General features: G+C 37.9%; 1 non-coding gene across 1 annotated transcript; it reads left to right on the top strand.

Moving 5' to 3' along the window:
- Positions 1–18,873: 18,873 nt before the first annotated feature.
- On the top strand, positions 18,874–18,980 carry LOC141634718 (small nucleolar RNA R71). Its single transcript, XR_012539443.1, has one exon. It is a non-coding gene; the product is annotated as a small nucleolar RNA R71 (small nucleolar RNA).
- The last annotated feature ends 4,473 nt before the right edge of the window (positions 18,981–23,453 follow it).

Genomic DNA, 23,453 nt, shown 5'->3' with positions numbered 1-23,453 from the left:
GACAAGTGGGAGTTTGTTGGAGCTGGTGTCCTCCACAAATTAGTGTGATAACATTTGTAAATCTCTTACAGGTTCACAAGGGTATACTTCGTATATTTAATCAGTTGATTAACGTTTACCTAATAACGGTTGGCTTTCTAGAAAGTTTGACGTTATTATCATACAGATGGCGGTGATCAACTGGTCCCTAAAGGTCACACCTATAGGACGTGTTTGACAAATGTGGTTATAGAAATATAATTACATTGATGCCCAAAATGACTAAAAATTTAGTCAATGTGTTGATGAGATAATTATTTAATGAAAATTAAATAATATTAAGTTGAGACAATTAATCACAATTCGTAAATTAAATATAATAATTTATATTTAAATTAAATATATATAAGGTTAGTTTGGACGAATTAATCTGTTAATTCGTAATTAAATATAATCAGTTGTATTTAATATCAACAAGTTGAATGTGTCATAGTGGTAATAGTGAGGGTACACAAGCCAAGAGGTCATGGGTTTCGATCCTCACTAGATGACAATTTAACACACTTTATATATTTTTGGAAAGACCAAAAATAAGGGGAATTTTACTCCTTATTTCGGTTAGCTTGGACGAAAATTAGGAGATTTTTATCTTTCCTAATTGACTCCAAATTTTGGTCTGTATAAAAAGAAAGGTAGAGAATTATTTCTACCCCAATGCTTTTTCTTGACCTAGCCTCCTCTTTCTCATCACAAGAACACAAAGACAATTAAATTTTACAGAAAATTTTAGATTGATTTCTAGCATAATCAAAGGGCATATCTCAGATCGTCTTGGGTGCAACTAATAGGCGAATATCAATTTTGATATTGTTCTTAGGCCATATTTGCTAGGACCGAAGGTTATTTCTGAATCTTTTACTTATGTTTATGTATTTTATTTTATGACCTTAGATCATCTTTGTTAAATCGTTATAATCCTTCTAAATTAAGGGAAGTATACAGATTATTTCCCACAGCAACAACATCTACTACTCCGGAAATTGCTCAACTTTCGAATTATCCGGAGGTAATTTTCATTTCCAAATCCCATAGGGACACTTTTGCCAAGTTTGCTAGAAAATCATTTCTATCCACCAAGTTTATTTGTGAAGATGTCTTAGATAAGTTGGGTGTCCTTGAGGAAACTAGAGCCTTCTTTAAAGCCATGGGGTTGGAAAAATTGTTTACAACAAAAGAATTGACATACCCCTCCCTTACCTTAGAATTTTTGAGTTTTTTGAAAGTTAACAAGGTTGAGACTATGGAAACCATCGAGTTTCGCCTAGCTAATGTTAGTAGGCGCATCTCCTTTGAGGAAATGGGTAAAGCTTTGGGTCTTAGTGATTCAACGAGTTATTTCAAAAATGTTGGCAAATATGACCCCGACCCTCTTTGGGAGGCGATTTCCGGAAGGAAATTTGAGAGCTTTCATGCTAGTCGCGCTCTATTAGTCCGCCATCCGGGCATTAGAGTGTGGCACAAGGTTGTAGGGAACACCATCATTGCAAGAAAAGACACCAACCATTTCACCAAACTCGATTTTGTTCTTCTTGAGTCGGCCTTGAACATTGGAAGGGAATTCACCAAGCCTTTCAACTCTCTAAGGCTTTTGGTGGATAGATGGCTAAACGTTGATTGTGGGAAGCAAGACACTACCGTTATTGTGAATGGAGGTCTAGTCACTCTTTTGGCTAAATACTTTGATCCTAACTTCAACAAGGATAGCAAGTATGAGGCAAAGAAGGGTGGTCATCTCATTGATATTGATACTATGATAAACAAGTACATGTGGGTCTCTCATAACCCTCTTGACACCAAGTATGGGTGGCTCACTAGTGAGGCTATATCTTTTACTTTGCCTTCGAAGATTTGTCGTTTAAGTGTCCACCGGACCAACTATCTCCTTCCCCTTTCAAAAGAGGCCGAATACATTATCCGACAACAAAAGGGTGAAATTGAAATGCCCTCCTCTTCCATTGTCACACCACCCTATCCTTTCAAGTACCAAGATTTCAAGCCCGAAGGTGTTGAAGCAAGCAAAGATTATATGACTCTTCTTATGCAAGAGATGCACAAGCAAGCTTTCAAGGATCGGGAAGATGCTTACTTAGCCCAATATCCACCCCTCCTTCACTTAGCTATGCAAGGACTACTTGACCCTTCATGTCCTTTGCCTAGTTGGGCGGATAGGGAAGTCTTCTTTCCGAGTGCATCTAGGGGTGAGTTTCCGGGTGATAATGAGGTTGTCGGTGATGAAGAGGTTGATGATAACATTGATGAAGAAGCTAGTGAAGAAGGAGAAGAGGATGATGAGCAAGGTGAACAACAAAGTGAAGAGGGAAGTGGTGATGAGTCCACTTCTAGTGAGGAAGAAGATGATAGTGATGATATGATGGAAGATTAGTAAGCTTTGGAGGCTCCTACCCTCTTGAGGTTTGTCTATTTCTCTCTTTGTTGTATTTTATTAATCTTGATCATTGTTGGAGCAGTCCTAGCACCATAAAGGACTAACACCTCGGCCCCATTGAGGTGTTCTCATTTTATTGTTCCCACTTTTAAAAATCCAAAATGACAAATTTAGTTTCATGCATGCATGAACTACGCCCAACCTTAGGACATTAGCAATAGTGTCTAACTCGGTTTGGGGAAGTACATACATACACAGCGGGAGGTAATCTAAATTATCCTCTCCGTCATAAACAAAAACCATGCATCATATAGTGTAGACTAGTGTAGCTTGCATTTAGTGTAGAAATCATGCATCATGTTTGCATAATTTCCCATCATTTTGGCCATTGAGGACAATGCCAATATTAGTGTGGGGATGGGGAATTCTAATCTAACTTTTATTCAAAAATCAAAAAAAATTGAAAAATTTCGAAAAATCATAAAAATTTGAAAATTGAAAAACCAAAAACATATTTATTTCCTTTGTAGTGTAGTCAAGTATATATTATTGTATATATTGTGTTTGTTTTATCCTTGTTCACATTGATCGACTACGCCATATCCGAGACATGAGGATATTGAAGACCGCATCGTATGATCTTTCCAATCTCCTTTTTCCTCTTTATATTAATGACTATGTGGCTTTATTTTGATTGATGCGGTATAACAATGTGAACGTAGGACTTGCATTTAGTTTATATGTCATATTAGTTGGTAGAATCACTTGCATTAGGATGTATATAATAGTTGCATCATTGCATTTAGATGAAATATTTTGAAAAGTGCCTAATTGAGAACTTTGACAAGAGCAACTAAGCCATTACAAATACTTTTTCAACTTAAGACTTCGCCTACTAGAATGGTTGTAAAACACCCTAGATTGTGTCATACTAGTGTCTTTCGACCCATGACCCAAAGCCTAGTCAAGGGGTTGCATGTGAGTCACCTATCCAACCCCATGATGCGATGTGGACTTGGTTAACTTGTCTAGGTGACCTTGATTGACCTTGTGGTACGGCAACCCAAAAATACTTTCTATCAATAAGTTTGAAGTGCTCATTTCAAGGATTTTGTACGTGGAAACGTTTTATTGCCAAGGAAACCTCAAATGTTATGAAATGTTGAAATATTGAGAAATTTAGTTGTTTTGATGGAGGCGTACCACTTCGATGTGCTTTGGAGAGGGATCCATTGAATTGGGCCCCCACACGGTTGTGAATTCAACCGCCCAGAGACAGAGTGACTATCACCCGGAAAAGCTATTGTCTAGAGGTTAACCGGTTGCCTAATAAGCGATTGGCGAAAGCAAAGGACATTAGCACGGAAGGGACAAACCCCATCTCTAATTTTTGAAATGTGAAAGTTGAATGAGGTCAATTTTTGAATACTAGTCATATCCACCCTTGTTTATAACGATTTGAGCATTTCATTCCCAAAAAGCCTTTTTGTCAAGCTACTTTATCGAGCTTGGGACGATCCATAACCTTTACTTTTGTAGAGAACTCGAGACTTGTCATTTCATATGCTACTAGCATCATGGGGATCATCATTCCATACCATCCGATCGCTCTTGACGAAGTATTTGGAAATTGAGGACGAAAGTAGTCTAGTTTAACACCATTTGGAAGTGATTTAGTGCCATCCTCTTAGCCTTAGTGATTTGTTGAACTAGTATTTGTGACGGAATATATGCTCTTAAATTTGTTCTCTTTTAGTTGACTCCGCCACTTGATGAGGAAGTGGCTATTCCTTTTGTAGATGCATCCATTATTTGATTTTGTGTGCTTAATGTTTGGATGTGTCGCCATTTTGGCAAGACCCACCTTGCCCTGCAAGAAGGCATCCTACCTCATGGTTGTCTTGTTGTGAGTTGAAGGGGCGGAGTGAGACCCGCTAATTGTCTCATATCGGCTATGTTATTAGGTTAGTTTAAATAATGGTCCTAGTCTTTGTCACCTCTTTACTCGGGACGAGCAAAGGTTCGGTTTGGGGATATTTGATGTGACCATAATTAGCGCATATTTAGTCCCCGAATTAGCCTTGATCCCATGCTTTTTAGTGCATATTTGGGTCATTTATTGTCTTTAGTTCTTTGTTTTGCATATTCTTTGAGGTTTTGTGTCCTTGGTAGGAAAGGAGTGCAAACCTTGCATTTTCATGGCAAAATGAGACTAAATTGATTGAATCCAATGACCAAGCATCAAGGAGAGACAAGATTAGAAGGCCTTTGTACATATTATAGTAGTTGGGCAATGATGAGGAAAGATCCTTGCATCCCCAAGGAAATCCCCAAGGATTTTATGAAGAAAAGGGAAGAAAAGAAGAAGAAAGTACGCTGCATGACAATCCGCCCGTCTTCCCCTGAAGACGCCCGTCCCCAGGACCACAATCCGTGTGTCTTCCATCAAAGACGCCCGGGCAGCAGCATCCAGAAGACGCCCGTCTTCTCCCAAAGACGCCCGGGCAGAGACACAGGAATCCGGCCGTCCCGTGCCTAAGACACACGGATTCCAAGACAGCGCAAATTCGTTTCTTCAAGCTTCAAGAAAGATGCCCTTCCTTCAGAAAATACCGGCATTTCCCTAAGTAGGGACTTAATCGTCATTTAAGCCCTTAGTTAACCCTAATGGATCCACCTAATTTCCACTATAAATACCCCATTAGTCTAATTAGAAGAGTATGTTCTTCTTATCAATTCTTAGAGTAGTTAATATCAATCAAATCTCTCTTTAGTTTTGTAATCAATAATTAATCAAGTTTTAATACAAGTTTTATTTCCTTAATCTCTCTTTTGTTCATCCTTTATTTTGGGTAATTGAAGATTATTTGGGTTATTATTGGGAGATTGACAACCTCTCAATCAAGCATCAAGTACTTCTATTATTCTTTGCTTTATTATTGGAATCATTAGTAGGTATAATTCTCTTAATCCCTTTTTAATTATTGCTAATTACTTTCATTTGTTCATCATGTTTCACTTTGTTGGTATGATTGACAACCTTGCTAGCATGTTCAACATGATAATGAGTGAGTAGTTACGTAGCTAGGGTTAATGGGTAATTAGGGGAAACCAACATGGGGAATGATTCATGCTTAAATTAATATCCTTTCATGGTTTATTTGCTTGCTTGTTTTGATCTCAACTCATGCACATGTTATGTTTGATGAAATGCGAGCCTATGAATCCTTGCATTTTTTACCCATCACCTACCTTTTCAATGAGACTCGTAAGAAATAAACCAACTCGAGTCTCATTAGACCATGCATGTTGTTGAGTAGGAAAGACTAAGTCGACTTGTAGGTGTTGTACAATCTAATCGATTCGGCTACGGGACCCAAACTTTCCTAGGATTGTAAGATATAACCCAACTCAATCCATCACAACAATAATTGCTTGCTTATAATTTGAGAACATGTTTGTATGATCAATTCCCATGAATCCCCTATGACCCCATGACACCCTAGTGCTTTTTATCAATTGTTTACAACCCTTTCAATTCATTTTGCTTATTTACTTTCATTGCTATTTAGTTTAGTGACCTTCTACTTCAACCCAAATTGTGACACCCCTAAGACACCACTAGTCTCAATAGAATCTCATTTGAATTCCCGTCCCTTAGGATCCGACCTTTACTTGCCTCTTTACTAATTGTAGAGTTGTTTGTGAAGCTATAAATTGTGTTTTGGTCTAGGTGCTCCTAACGACAAGTTACCGAAAATATTTAGTAACCGACCAATATGGAAGATCCTCCAAAAACCAACCTCCAAAGTAGAAGGTCTCCTTCCTTAATCCACCCAAGAACTTACACCCAAATAATTTTACAAGTATTAACTAGATACTAGTAAAATTTAACCCTTGATAATATGTTATTAATACTAACACTCTTAGTATTAATTTTGTTTTACTAACAACTTAGTAAAAAGATGCTTATTATTTTAGAGAGATGTTGGAGGAAAAGTTCACATGCATAAGTGTTGTGTGTAGTAGTAAGGTTAAGTGAAAATGTGAACAATTGATTGAGAGAAGTATAAGGGAAAGTGGCGGGTGGAGGAGTGTGTTAGTGGACAATTTTGTCTTCCATTTTTATCTTACATCACATGCAAAATCTTGTATAAGATAAATTATGGTAGTATACAAAATAAGGTGAAATGATTATGTGAGTAATCATCCACTACTCTTATTTTACACGGTCCACTTGCCCAATTACGGGTCCATGTTGGTTCTTATATTTGTAGCACAAATCCGTGTAATTTTTATTTTAAACATCGTATCATGTTTAAATACTTCCATAATAAATTCGTCCAATTCACTCCGTATATATACGTGTACCACTACACATATTATTTACGTACTAATATTAATCACATTAATCAATTAGTATAATTTTAGTAAATTAACAGTTAATTAACTAAAACCCGTCTCCCAAAACTTATTAATCAATTATCGCATAATTAAATAATAACTGCCGCTCCTCGAGTTCGCAACTCGAAATCTCTCTAAAAATAATTGACTAACCTTTTAGTCTACAAATCAAGGGACTAAATAAATTGTATCTCATACAATTAATTAGTTGTCTATTGGGGTTCGTTCCTTTAGGTGTGACCGAAAGGGGTCAGTTGATCACTGCCGTCTCACGACAATAATGTCAAACTCTAGTCAGCCAACCGTTATCGATTTACGTTAATCAACTGACGAGGATCAAATAAATAAATATCTGATGATATTCCATTAATGAGATTTAATATGTTAACGCACTATTGTGGAGGACACTAACTCCAACAATCTCCCACTTGTCTGACACAAGGTGTGCGCTACCAATTCTCTTGTCCGTTTTAATCTCCCACTCAATGCAAGGTGTCTTTCAGGTCGCACTTGCACATGAACACATCGCGAGTGGTTTTCTCGATCGGGAGCGTGACTACCTGACCGGAAAAATCTCTCACAGATTACTTCCGAGCGTGGCCACGCATTTGTAGCCATTAACTCCTCGAGTGGCCTTGAGATATAGTTACCCAACGTGGGTGGACAATTCCTGTATGCCCTATCTATCCTATTGCACAATACAGCTCACCATGACCTAGTAAATGCCCTTTTGGCCTCTTTTCACGGCACGACCTAGGACAAAAACCAAAGTCACTCGAAAACTGCACCTGCTCAAATAATAGTCTCCAGTCAAAAGAATCGACTCATTAGAACATCTTAGAGATCCCCGCCACGACCAGGAGTCTATAATAGAACTTAGGGACTCTCTAAATGGTCATTGTCTGGCAATGTGTCACACACTCTGCCTATGTAATCGACCAGTCATCACATATGACCTTATGGTGTTGAACAACCATCAATCGATTTACAATCTAGTCACTCCGAGACGTCACCTCATTAAGTGACTAGGGACAAAATACAATGTTCATCTTATTCACTTGAATATTGTTCAACATTGTCTCCACAACTTATTCAGATAAACAAGGTATTCAATGTTTTCAGTCAAACTGAATAATTGAGTTCTTAAAGAAACTCTAACAATGAATGCAATCATCACTTATGTAAATATCAATACTCTATCCAATATTTATATAACGATCTTCAGCAATTAAGGTATACTGCTCAATCACATTGAGATGACATAACCATCATGTCAACCTTATGCCAACGGCTTTGGTTAGAGGATTAGCAACAGTTGCATCACTCTAATTTCCATTGCAATTTTCCTTTGTTCTATGCAATATTTTCATCACATATAGCCTTTCTAAGTACATGTCTAAACACGTTTTTAGACTCTAGTTCTAAAGCCAGTCAAACACTCCCACTGTTTTCACAGTCTCTCCGAGAACGATATTCAGCTAACAGAACTACTCTAGTTCCATTAAAATCCGGATATCAACTATATCTTTTACAACATCGGATGCTGTGATGTACTTAGCTTTTCGTTCATGATTTATATGTATAACACTTATACATACACATCCTTCATATGACATCTTATATGTATGACTCCTCATACATATTTGCTTTATACATGTATAACTTCTTATACATATTATTCTTCATGCACATAACACTCTTACATGCTAACCATTCCTCAACGAGGCTCGTAATATCTTATAAGCATATGAATGTTTCCGTGTAATCCTTGTACACGAAATTCATAAATTTCTCCAAACTACAAGAGTAAATCCTCAGTGCTTCTCAAGTACTCAAGGATGCTCTTGATAATAATCTAGTGACACTCACTAGGAAATGATTGGTAATGACTTATCATATTCTCAATATGATATGTCCCGACGAGAGAAGCATTTAGCATATTTAATAGATCCTGCAGCGGAAGCACAAGAGATCATATTAATTGTTCAACAACTTGAACGAGTCAAGAATCTTATCACATAAGTCTCTTGACTATAATGCTAATATCCATAGAGATCTATCTCATTAGATCCGGATATTTAATATGCGTTATGCTACTCTCAAGTACTAATATGTCAAACACATATTTAGACTAAGAAATATCACCTTAGCTACATTTCTAGTCACTAATATGTCAAGCACATATTTAGACTAAGAAACTCACTTTAGCTCCCACTAAACTCCATGTATCATCATGGTACCTCGACACTCGAGTAATACCGTTTTGATAGACTACATGATTGAACCCAAAGTTCCAACTCTTTGATGTATATAGATCACAAAAGGGATCTTTCAAGCATGCTAGGCTTCTTAGCATTGACAACATCAACAAAACTTTTCCCAAGGAGAAAGTTTCATTATTCATTTTCCGAATCTCATCCTCATGAGAAGCTATATTGCTAAAATCATACGAATTGATAAAGGCATTTGGGTTGTCACAAACTCTCTATAACAAGCCCAAATTTTAAACATCTTATGTAACCTTTATGACAAGATCAAAGTAAGCTACCAAAGTATTAACCTTAAATCAAGTCTTGAAAACATCTCGTGTTTCCTTCCTTATCGCATCGTGTGCAAAGAGATCAATTCGAATTGCATGGTGACACGCCATCACATAGAGTTCATACTATAGAAAAGCCTTTGATGAGGGTTTATGATTCGTCACTTTTGAAAAGTAACGTAATATTATCGTAAAATTATCTCCTTATAATCACTGAGCTACAATAAAGAACGTCTTCTTGCATTGTACTCACCACTGAGCCTCAATAAATAATGTCTTTTTGCATTGTACTCAGTTTGTGGGTCTTGGACTTCCGCAAGTTCAAAATTTCTCCCATTCTGTCTTCCAGAAAATGAAAATCTTTCTGGAAAGACAGTATTATGAGCCACAAACTCTTTGTTCTCATTTTAGAGGAGTAAAAACCAAGTGGTTCAATTTTGGATAACCCTCACAAATACACAAATTGGTTCTGAACATAAACATTTATTATCCCAAATGTATAAAAAGATAAGTTAGAGACTCTCCCTATCCATATCTCATATGGAGTCATTTAGGCTATTATAGTCGGTTTTAAACTTTTAGTGAGAAAATAGCTTACAAAATTGTGAAATACCTCAAACTATATCTCATAAAGTTCGTTTATATACTTGACTTCACCATACTCTATGTTGTCCCAAGGAGAAAGTATTATGTGAACTGGTTCACAACCTTCTTAGTGATTATCAAGATCATTACTTGATATTACCCATTTGATCTTCAAAGTCATTACTTTGAAACTTCCGATCAACATCTTGATCTTGACGTGCTTTTGGTTTACTACTTCATTTTGAAAATATTTCACGTTTCAAAAATCACTTTTATGTCTTATTAAATAGATACGAGGTTTTCATATCTACTTAACAAATACGGTAAAAGTAACCAAGTATGTATATTACCAACTATCGGTCTTACACATCCGTATGTATATGGTCAATCACCTCACTATTTGTGTTTCTTTTCTACAAAAGAAAACATAATACATGCACACATACCATAAGACTTGATGCGATCCCGCTAAGTGTTCACAAATTAAGATGTGGTCGTTGGTCACGGTCGAATCAAAACACAATTTATAGCTTAACAAGCAACTCTACAATTAGTAAAGAGGCAAGTAAAGGTCGGATCCCAAGGGACGGGAGTTGAAATGAGATTTTTATTGTAACTAGTGGTGTCTAAGGGGTGTCACAAATTGGGTTGATGTAGAAGGTTACTAAACTAGAATAACAATGAAAATAAACAAGCAAGATGAATTAAAGGGGTGTAAACAATTGATTAAAGGCACTAGGGTGTCATGGGGTCATAGGGGAATCATGGGATATGATCATACAAACATGTTCTCAAATTATAAGCAAGCAATTATTGTTGTGATGGATTGAGTTGGGTTATATCTTACAATCCTAGGAAAGTTTGGGTCCCGGAGCCGAATCGATTAGATTATACAACACCTACAAGTCGACTTAATCTTCCCTACTCAACAACATGCATGGTCTAATGAGACTCGAGTTGGGTTATGTCTTACAAGTCTCATTGAAAAGATAGAAGATGATAGTAAATGCAAGGATTCATAGGCTTAGCATTTCATCAAATATAACATGTGCATGAGTTGAGATCAAAACAAGCAAGCAAATAAAACATGAAAGCATATTAATTTAAGCATGAATCATTCCCCATGTTGGTTTCCCCTAATCACCCATTAACCCTAGCTAAGAGACTACTCACTCATTATCATGTTGATCATGCTAGCAAGGTTGTCAATCATACCAACAATATGAAACATGATGAATAAATGAAAGTAATTAACAATAATTAAAAAGGGATTAAGAGATTATACCTACTAATGATTCCAATAATAAAGCAAGAATAATAGAAGTACTTGATGTTTGATTGAGAGGTTGTCAATCTCCCAATAATAACCCAAATAATCTTCAATTACCCAAAATAAAGGATGAACAAAAGAGAGATTAAAGAACTAGAACTTGGATTAAAACTTGATTAATACTTGATTACAATATTGAAGAGAGGTTTGATTGATATTAACTACACTAATTATTGATAAGAAGAACATACTCCTCTAATTAGCCTAATGGGGTATTTATAGTGAAAATTAGGGAGGATGCATTAGGGTTAACTAAGGGCTAAACTAGTAATTACACTTTTTAAGTTGAGCAAGGAGGACCCGGTATTTTCTGAGAGAAGGGCTTCTCTTTTCGTAGCTTGAAGAAGACAATCCGTGCTGTGAAGAAATCCGGGCGGAATAAGGTCGGGACGGACGGATTTGGGCGGTGGAATCCGAGCGGATTCTTAGGAGTCCGGACGGATTGTTGAGGGGGAATCCGAGCGGATTCTGGCATGGGATGCTCGGATTGTGCAGGGGCTGGACGGACGGATTGTTGACAATCCGCTCGGATTGTCGATCAAAGATAGTAACTTCTTCTTTTCTTCCCTTTTCTTCATAAATTCCTTGGGGATTTCCTTGGGGACTCAAGGATCCTTTCTCAACATTGCTCTTCTATTATGATATGTACAAAGGCCTTCTAATCTTGTCTCTCCTTGATGCTTGGTCATTGAATTCGATCAATTTAGTCTCGTTTTGCCATGAAAATGCAAGATTCTTACTCCTTTCCTACCAAGGGATCAAAATCTCAAAGAATATGCAAAACAAAGAACTAAAGATAAGAAATGACCCAAATAAGCACTAAAAAGCATGGAAACAAGGCTAATTCGGGGGCTAAATATGCGCCAATTATGGTCACATCAAATATCCCCAAACCGAACCTTTGCTCGTCCCGAGTAAAGAGGTGACAAAGACTAGGACCAATACTAACCTATCCTAATAATATAGCCGATATGAGACAATTAGCGGGTCTCACTCCGCCCCTTCAACTCACAACAAGACAAACATGAGGTAGGATGCCTTCTTGCAAGGCAAGGTGGGTCTTGCCAAAATGGCGACACATCCAAACATTAAGCACACAAAAACACATAATGGATGCATCTACAAAAAGAATAGCCACTTTCCTCATCTAAGTGGCGGAAATTATCTACAAGGGAAACAATTCAAGGGTACACAATCATTCATAGATGCAATTTGTTCAAACTACTAAGCCTAGAAGGATACCAATAAATCACCTCCAAGTTGTGTCAAGCTAGGGTACCTTTGTCCTCAATCGTTAAATGCTTTTGTCAAGAGTAGACTCCCTATGGTGTTAGAAACACTGGAGGATCGCGGAATTCCCCCTCTTGCCTAGACAAGAAGAAGGGTCGTCCCCTCTCTACCATGCACAAAAATGGAAATGATGGATAAAGGGATCAATAGATATTTGAGTTTCACTTTTGGGAGTTTGCTTTTGTTTTTGTTTTTCCCCCCAATTTCTTGTGGCATTTGACATTTGAGAACACTTTCTTTGCCATTTCTTTTTGATTTTTGGCATTTCAATACTTGACAACTTTTTTTGCATTTCTTTTTGAACATTTTCAAAGTCACCCCAATTAGTAACGAGGGTGCCTTGTATTTGAAGCTTAGGAGTTCTATTTTTGCTCCTCTTTTCATTTGATGCATTTTTGCAAACTTTCTTTCACTTTTCATTTCTTTGAACTCAAATTGATTTCTTTTTGTGCCCATTCCCTTTTGTTGACAAAATGTATGGTAGAACATGGATGAATGATGGTTGCATGGTTTCAAGGGTCACCTTGGAATAAACGGTAGCCAAGGAGTTATCACACCACAAGGTACTCTTGACTAGGCCTTAAACCATGGGTCAACGGATACTAGCATGACACATCCTAGGGTGTTTTACAAGCATTCTAACAAGCAAAGTCTTAAGAACAAAAGGCATCTACTAGGGCCTATATACACTTGTCAAGCTTCCCAAGTAGACGGTTTCGCAAAATTTTTCTAACATGCAACTACATGCCATGATGCAACTAGCATATAAACATCCTAATGCATATGATTCTACCAACTAATATGACATATAATCTAAATGCAAGTCCTAGATTCACATTGTTATACCGCATCAATCAAAATAAAGCCACATAGTCATTAACATAAAGAGGAAAAGGGAGATTGGAAAGATCATACCATGCGGTCTTCAATATCCTCATGTCTCGGATGTGGCGTAGTCAATCAATGTGAACAAGGATGAAACAAACACAATATATACAAGACAATATATACAAAGGAAATGAACTTGTTTTTGGGTTTTCAATTTTTTCAATTTTTATGATTTTTGAAATTTTTCAATTTTTTTGGATTTTTGAATAAGAGTTAAATGTTAGAATTCCCATCCCCACACTAATATGGGCATTGTCCTCAATGGCCAAAATGATGGAAATTATGCAAAGATGATGCATGATTTCTATACTAAATGCAATCTATACTAAGCTACACTACATGATGCATGGTTTTTGTTATGACGGAGAGGATAATTTAGATTACCTCCCGTTGCGTATGCATTAACTTCCCCAAACCGAGTGAGACACTATTGCTAATGTCCAAGGATGGGTATAGTTCATGCACACACTATGCTATGCATGAAACTAATTTGTCATTTTGGATTTTACAAATGGGAACAATAAAATAAGAACACCTCAATGGTACCGAGGTGTGAGTCCTTTGATGGGGCTAGGACTAAACCAACAATGATCAAAATGAAATAAAATACAAAGAGATATAGACAAACCATGGGAGTGTAGGAGTCTCCAAGGCTTGCTAATCTTCCATCATGCTATCACCATCATCACTTCCCTCATGAGAAGTGGTCACATTGCCGCTTTCCTTGTCATTTGCTTCTTCACTTTCTTCCTCATCTTGCTCATCATCATCTTCACCATTTCTTTCTCCATCTTCACTTGCATCTTCCTCAATATTATCATCAACTTCTTTATCGTTTCCAATAACCTCATTGTCTCCCACAACGTCCCTAGATGCACCCGGAAATAAGACTTCTCTATCCGCCCAACTAGGCAAAGGACAAGATGGATCAAGGAGTCCTTGCCTAGCTAAATGTAGGAGGGGTGGATATTGAGCCAAATAAGCATTTTTCCGATCTTCATAGGCTTGCTTGTGCATTGCTTGCATGAGAAGAGTCACATAGTCTTTCCCAATTTCAATTCCTTCCGGCTTGAACTCTTCATACTCAAAGGGGTAAGGTGGTATGACAATGGAAGAGGAGGGGGTTTCAAGATCACCCTTTTGTTGTTGAATGATATACTCGGCTTCTTCGGAAAGGTGAAGTAGATAATTGGTCCGGTGGACGCTTAGGCGACAAATCTTCGAGGGCAAGGTGAACGATCTAGCTTCACTAGTTAGCCATCCATACTTAGTGTCAAGGGGGTTTTGGGCAACCCACTTGAACTTGTGAATCATAATATGCATATCAATAAGATGGCCACCCTCCTTTGCTTTGTACTTGTTATCCTTATTGAAGTTAGGATCAAAGTGCTTAGCTAGGACCGTGACTAGGCCGCCATTGACAATAACGGTCGTGCCCTTCTTCCCACTATCGATGTTGAGCCATCTATCTACCAAGAGCCTCAAAGAATTGTAAGGCTTGGTATGAATTCTTCCGATATTCAAAGCCGATTCAAGGAGAATAAAATCAAGTCTTGTGAAATGATTGGTGTCTTTCCTAGCAATTATGGTATTTCCCACAACCTTGTGCCATACTCTTATGCCCGGATGATGGACCAAAAGAGCACGACATGCATGAAAATCTTCAAATTTCTTCCCGGAGATTGCCTCCCAAAGAGGCTCGGGGTCATACTTTCCATAATGCTTAAGATAACGCGATTCATCACTAAGACCCAAAATTTCACCTAATTCCTTAAAGGTAATGCGTCTAGAGATTTTCTCTATTCTCAACTTTGGTGACTTTCAAAGAACTTAAAAATTCCAAGACAAGGGAGGGGTATGTCAATTCCTTTGTTTCAAACAATTTCTTCAACCTCATGGCTTTGAAAAAGGCTTTTGTTTGTTCATGAACACCCAATTTTTGTAAGGTATCTTCACATATGAATTTGGTGGATTGTAATGACTTCATAGCAAACTTGACAAAGGTATTTCTATGGGTATCGGAAATAAAAGTTACCTCCGGATAATGCAAAAGTTGATTAATTACCGGAGTAGAAGGTGTTGTTGCTCCCATAGAAGGTTGTTGTTGTTGTTGCACTTCCAAGTTTGGTGTTGCTACCACCATAGCCAAAGCTTTCTTTGTTTGAAGAGCCTTTTGCCTTTGTGAGAGTGCCTTAGCCTTTGGTGCCTTTGTTGCCTTTGTTGCTCCCTTAGTCCTTGCCATTGATGAACTAACCAAGAAAAGAATGAAAAATCTTCAATTTGTAGTATGCCCAAATCGATTTGAAGGTGAAAGGCTTTGCCTTTATGAAAACAAAAATCGACTCAAAGGTTGAAGATTTTGTTCTTGGTTTTGATTTTTGTTGAAGAAGGAGTGATTAATTTGTTGTTGGAAGGATGGTTTGATTTGATTTTGGTGAATGTTGTTGAGGGTTTTTGTTTTTGTGATGGAGAGGATGAGGGTTTTGATGTTGTGGGTAGTGTTTATGAATGAATGAATGAATGAATGAATGAAGGTGGGAAGGGTTTTAAAGAAACCGAGATTTTTCAAAACTGCATGGGCAATCCGTGCGGATTAGGCCCAATCCGTGCGGATTCTGCTTCTTCTACCTTTGCAAAAACTCGCCTAAAGACGGGCGGATTCTGTAGAATCCGCTCGGATTCTTTTGTTAAGGGACGGGCGGATTTCTTCAAAGACGGACGGATTTCTGTCCAGAGAAATTTGCTTGTTTTCCTCAGTTGCAAAGACGGACGTCTTTCTCCCTGGACGGACGGATTCTACAAGACGGGCGGATTTTCAGAAATCCGCTCGGATTCTTTAACAGTCAAGAAATTTTCAAAACTCAGCGCAGTTCAGGACGGGCGTCTTTTCTGCAGGACGCTCGGATTGCATAAGACGGGCGGATTCTTGGAATCCGCTCGGATTCTTCCCCTATGTACACGGATTCAGTTCCACCCGTGCATAGCGCATTCCCTTACCGTTCTTTCATTCTTTCTTCAAGTCTTGTGTTCTTCATTGTGGGGGCACTACTAAGGCATGGATAGCCTAGGCAATTGCCATCCCCACACTAAGGTAAAGCACTACACATCAATTGAAATTGTTAGTCCCTCCCTCACTTCTCTCAAGCATGACAATTATTTTGATCAAAGTAAATAAAAATCCAAAGATGACAAAAATGCAATACAAGAATTGAAATGTAAGTTAGGGAGTTAGAAATATTTACAAGTGGTGGTTTAGGGAGGACTCCACCAAACTCTCATTCTCGATGAGATGTCAAGGGGGCATGTTCAAGGTGTTGTTGATGTTGCTCAACACCTTGAAGAAGTAATCAAAAGCTTGTTCATTATCATGGTAGAGGTCCTCAATAGATCGTGGCCCTTGTTGTTGATCATGATCGATGGCATGTCCAATGTAGGGATTAAAAATCCCTTCAAATTCGTCGTCCCAAAGACCACAAACTTCATTGAGTTGATCATTGAAAGTCTCTTGCTTAGATGGAGACAACTCTCCCAATTTCTTCTCTTGGCCAATGAGGCCATCCTCTTATTCCTTGGTTGATTTTGATGAGCTTTGCAAGCTCTCCTTGTCATAATTCACTTGCTCTTTGAATGGAGCATCTTCAACTTTCTTCTTCCATTGGAGTTCCGATTTCTTCCTTTCATCCTTTCGGCTATAATGATCAATCATGAAACATGGCTCATGCAAACGAGGAGCTCTCATAGTCTTGTCAAGATTAAAAGTTATGCTTTCATCTCCCACTTCTAGAGTGAGCTCACCATGTTTTACATCAATTACCGCACCGGCGGTGTGTAGGAAAGGTCTTCCTAGGATGATTGGAATGTTGGAATCTTCCTCCATATCAACAATGACAAAGTCCACCGGGATGAAAAACTTCCCAATTCGCACGGGGACATCTTCCCATATCCCTAACGGTGTCTTCGTCGATCTATCGGCCATTTGGAGTGTGATGTTGGTGCATTTAAGCTCTCCCATCCCCAACCTTTTACTCACCGAGTATGGCATGACACTCACACTAGCCCCTAGATCACATAAGGCTTTGTTGATCGTCGTGTCGCCAATGGTACACGGTATTGAGAAGCTTCCCGGGTCCTTTAACTTTGGAGGTGAACTACCTTGAAGTATTGCACTACTCACCTTAGTGAAGGCGATAGTCTCAAGTTTCCGGATCGACTTCTTCTTTGTGAGGATATCTTTCATGTACTTTGCATAGGCCGGAACGTGATTGATTAATTCCGTGAAAGGAATTGAGACTTCTAAATTCTTCACAATTTCCATGAACTTTCCAAGTTGATCATCAAATTTGGGTTTGGCTTGACGACTTGGAAAAGGAAGTCTAATCACAATGGGCTCCTTCTCCTTGGCCTTGTCTTCATTTTTCTTTGAACTTTCTTCTTTTGATGATTCTCCTTCTTTGGAGTTTTGCACAATTTCTTCCTTTTCACTAGCTTCCACAACTTCATCCTCAAATTCCTTCTTCGGTGCTTCATACCTTGTACCACTTCTCAAGTGAATGGCACTAACCGTTTCATGTCTAGGGGGATTACTTTGAGGTGGCAATTGCCCCTTTTATCTTTGTGAGCTTGAAGATGCTAGTTGAGTCAATTGGGTTTCCAACATCTTGGTGTGAGCTAGAATGTTGTTGATGGTGGTTTCTTTTGCTTGGCTATCTTTTTGCATTTGGGTGAAAAATTCTTGTTGATTCTTTTGCATTTGGAGGACCGCTTTTTGGACATCAAAACCTTGGTCATTTTGGTGATTGGTATGGATTTTGATTTTGGTAACCTTGGTTTTGATTGTAAAAGGGTCTTTGATTTTGGTTTCTCATGGGTGGTGGAGTGTATGTTGTTTGAGGGTTTTGAACATTTTGGCTTTTGTATGAGAGATTTGGATGGAATTTGGTGTTTTCATTGTAAAAGTTGGAATAAGGGGTACCACTCTTGTATGCTTGGAAAGCATTCACTTGTTCATTTGTTCCCCTACATTCATTTTGGTCATGTCCCAAAGTTCCACAATTCTCACATATCCCACTTGGGATTGATGAGGATGCTGTCATGGCATTAACATGATGCTTCGATGATTTTGAGTTTTCCTCAAGTCTAGCCATAGCTTGTTCAAACATCAAGTTGATTGTGTCAATGTGAGCACTAAGTTGAGCACCCAATTGAGTAACGGAGTCCACTTCATGCTTTCCTCCTCTAGTAGCCTTGTGAGGTCTACTATATTGTGAGTTATGGACCGCCATTTCCTCAATCTTGTTCCATGTTTGATTGTCATCAACTTCGGTGAACATTCCATTTGATCCCATATTGAGAATGTTCCTAGAATCTTCATATAAACCATTCCAAAATTGTTGCACCAAAAACCATTCGCTAAGTCCATGGTGAGGACATGAGCGACAAATACCTTTAAACCGCTCCCAAGCTTCATACAAAGACTCTTCATCCCTTTGCTTAAAACCCGTAATTTGAGCTCTTAGCATGTTGGTCTTTTCCGGTGGGTAGAATTTTTTGTAGAAAGCTAGAGCCAACTTCTTCCAAGAATCTATTCCAAGGGTGGCCTTATCAAGGCCCTTCAACCATTGCTTTGCGGTGCCGATTAAGGAAAAAGGAAATAAGACCCATCTAATTTGGTCTTGAGTCACGCCCGTTTGAGAGATAGCATCACAATAATCGCAAAAGGTTTCCATATGAGAATGAGGATCCTCACTAGGCATCCCCCCAAATTGGCTCCTCTCAACTAGTTGGATGAAGGCGGACTTGGCAATAAAATTTCCGGTGAGATGTTGCGGTGTAGGAGTACCTTTTGGTAGATTCTCCTCGGTGGGTACGGAGTGTAACGAGAATTTTGGCATTGTAGGTGGATTTTGTGGGGTATTGTGTAATGGGTTTTCTTCTCCTTCTATTGCGAAAGGATTGACAAACTCACTAGTGGGTTGAACAACTTTACCAACACCTCTCAAATTCCTCCTAACAAGTCTCCTATTGTTCGTCAAGGTTCTTTCGATTTCACGGTCAAAAGGTAACAAATCACCTTGTAACCTTCTAGACATTCAAAATATCAAACAACTCAAAAACAATTAGAACAAACCTTGAGGAGTTTTACTTCCTCAAGGCGAAGAAAGACACAACTAATAACAAAAAGGAAATTTAAGTCAAACAAACACCGTCCCCGGCAACGGCGCCATTTTTGATGCGATCCCGCTAAGTGTTCACAAATTAAGATGTGGTCGTTGGTCACGGTCGAATCAAAACACAATTTATAGCTTAACAAGCAACTCTACAATTAGTAAAGAGGCAAGTAAAGGTCGGATCCCAAGGGACGGGAGTTGAAATGAGATTTCTATTGTAACTAGTGGTGTCTAAGGGGTGTCACAAATTGGTTTGATGTAGAAGGTTACTAAACTAGAATAACAATGAAAATAAACAAGCAAGATGAATTAAAGGGGTGTAAACAATTGATTAAAGGCACTAGGGTGTCATGGGGTCATAGGGGAATCATGGGATATGATCATACAAACATGTTCTCAAATTATAAGCAAGCAATTATTGTTGTGATGGATTGAGTTGGGTTATATCTTACAATCCTAGGAAAGTTTGGGTCCTGGAGCCGAATCGATTAGATTGTACAACACCTACAAGTCGACTTAATCTTCCCTACTCAACAACATGCATGGTCTAATGAGACTCGAGTTGGGTTATGTCTTACAAGTCTCATTGAAAAGATAGAAGATGATAGTAAATGCAAGGATTCATAGGCTTAGCATTTCATCAAATATAACATGTGCATGAGTTGAGATCAAAACAAGCAAGCAAATAAAACATGAAAGCATATTAATTTAAGCATGAATCATTCCCCATGTTGGTTTCCCCTAATCACCCATTAACCCTAGCTAAGAGACTACTCACTCATTATCATGTTGATCATGCTAGCAAGGTTGTCAATCATACCAACAATATGAAACATGATGAATAAATGAAAGTAATTAACAATAATTAAAAAGGGATTAAGAGATTATATCTACTAATGATTCCAATAATAAAGCAAGAATAATAGAAGTACTTGATGTTTGATTGAGAGGTTGTCAATCTCCCAATAATAACCCAAATAATCTTCAATTACCCAAAATAAAGGATGAACAAAAGAGAGATTAAAGAACTAGAACTTGGATTAAAACTTGATTAATACTTGATTACAATATTGAAGAGAGGTTTGATTGATATTAACTACACTAATTATTGATAAGAAGAACATACTCCTCTAATTAGCCTAATGGGGTATTTATAGTGAAAATTAGAGAGGATGCATTAGGGTTAACTAAGGGCTAAACTAGTAATTACACTTTTTAAGTTGAGCAAGGAGGACCCGGTATTTTCTGAGAGAAGGGCTTCTCTTTTCGTAGCTTGAAGAAGACAATCCGTGCTGTGAAGAAATCCGGGCGGAATAAGGTCGGGACGGACGGATTTGGGCGGTGGAATCCGAGCGGATTCTGAGGAGTCCGGACGGATTGTTGAGGGGGAATCCGAGCGGATTCTGGCATGGGACGCTCGGATTGTGCAGGGGCTGGACGGACGGATTGTTGACAATCCGCTCGGATTGTCAGTCAGCATAGTAACTTCTTCTTTTCTTCCCTTTTCTTCATAAATTCCTTGGGGATTTCCTTGGGGACTCAAGGATCCTTTCTCAACATTTCTCTTCTATTATGATATGTACAAAGGCCTTCTAATCTTGTCTCTCCTTGATGCTTGGTCATTGAATTCGATCAATTTAGTCTCGTTTTGCCATGAAAATGCAAGATTCTTACTCCTTTCCTACCAAGGGATCAAAATCTCAAAGAATATACAAAACAAAGAACTAAAGATAAGAAATGACCCAAATAAGCACTAAAAAGCATGGAAACAAGGCTAATTCGGGGGCTAAATATGCGCCAATTATGGTCACATCAAGACTCACAATCAAATGGTTGTTCGATGTGCTTATCGTTTATACGTGAAACGAATGTATTTGAGGTTTGACCAATTTAGGTTCACCGGAGTAGAGACTTTAAAATCAACAAGATAGTATAACATTTAGTTTTCGTGAAGGATGTAAAATTCCTCTAACTTGAGTGGTCTAAACCAACCACTAAGTCATCATAGGAGTAGGTACAACATTTTGTTTTAAATCACATAAGTGAAGCCTTCTATGTATGAACATAGATGATTACATTCTTTTAAAACTAAATTTAGGTACATTTGTCCTCATTGAAATCATTGCTAATCTAGCACCATTTCGATACAAAAATGTCCTAAGCTAGACGTCTTACGTTTTATCAATTCATGTAAACTTCTTTACAAAGAAATGATCCATACTTGGTATCTCATATCAAGATAGTGGAACTAGCCTATCCATTGAGTAGATGTCTCTTTCAACTTTGTTCTATCGCATACATCTAGGGTTGATTCTTCTTAACTCCCACTCACTTTCACATTCCTCTTTGCTTCAATCAAGCAAAAAATGAATCTCATGAAGACCTCTCTTCAAGTCATTTGTGATATTTTATACACTTAGTAAGAGTGAATTACTATAAAGTGAGTGCAACATGTGGCAAAATCTCAATTTCTTGCGAAATTGGACTACCTAACCGTTCAATTGTCATCATATGTCTAAACTCCTTAGCGCATAAACAATCGATTTGGCTTTTATTGAATTGAGCCATTTGACGGTATTATATTTGAGTATCATTTGTGTTTTGAGAACTCTTTTCGCATACTTTTGAATTACTGTTAAGTAATTAAAAACTAATATGTCATCTTCATGACGGAGGTGTCACTTCCGAAATCAAGACTCTCTTGATAAAATGTGACTCCCTTTTAAACTCGTAATAAGAGTTTGCAACATGAAAACCCCTTTTAAATATGTATGGATGTTAAGTTGTATAATAATCGAAATAATTGTTGTAAGCTGATGTAGGTGAATTAGTAAATCATGTTACCAATCATTGCTACCGAATTCCTTCAAAGAAACCGCTTCCTATGAAAGAACGAAACGAGTATAACAATAAATAGAGAAAGGAGGATGAAGTGCGCGATGTCACACATTTATGAGAATGAACGGAAAATAGGAAAAAATAACATTCAATGTTTTAAAAATACTTGTGAAAAACATGTTCAACAAGTTATAGCATTTATATAATGATCTCCCACTAAATTATATAAATGATTCCAAGACCCAAATATTAAAAAAAATGAGCATCGCTTGGGCGAAACATCCCATAATTGTGTAAATTCGGTAAGTCACGTTGACTAATTCTACCTCTAGAACTCTTGGTCGAAGAATTTCCTTAAATCCATCTACTAGCCCCGGAACACAAGACCGTCTTATATCCCGTTGAGTCCAACCAATTTTAGCATGTGATAACCATTTACCACCCTACTTACCCAAGGTAAAAAGAGAACACCCCGCTTGGGCGAGCGTGGCTCTAATGAACAAGAGATTCATAGGTGTTACTAATTGGTAAGGCTAATCTCAATTTTAGGTAGGTGAGAGATCTTGTCAATTTAGTCATAAATTCCTTATAAGTGAATTAATTCGGTGAATGTAAATGACGTGAATTGACAATCGCGAAAAATAAAATGCATGTGAATGGCGATTTTGGCATGCGCGAAAATAAAACAAGCAAACATGTAAGCATATGAATAAATCCTAGCATGGCCACCTAGTTGATAAAAACTAGTCTATTACATTTCGGAAACCAACTCCTTGGTCCCTTGCCTCTTCATTCCATAAGTGGCTCTTCCTTGTGGGATTTGGAACACCTTCCAAAAATAGACTCCGTCTCGTTGTAATCCGTCTTTTGGAAACGCCGGTAAAAATAACTATTACAATTAAATTACATAGTTATTCCTATTATACATTAATTAATAAAATAAATAAAACTATTAATTAATTACAAACCGACAATACGAGATCGTAT

This window comes from Silene latifolia, chromosome Y (assembly GCF_048544455.1).
Source record: "Silene latifolia isolate original U9 population chromosome Y, ASM4854445v1, whole genome shotgun sequence".
Lineage (NCBI taxonomy): Eukaryota > Viridiplantae > Streptophyta > Magnoliopsida > Caryophyllales > Caryophyllaceae > Silene > Silene latifolia.
This window is presented reverse-complemented; position numbering and strand designations above follow the sequence as displayed.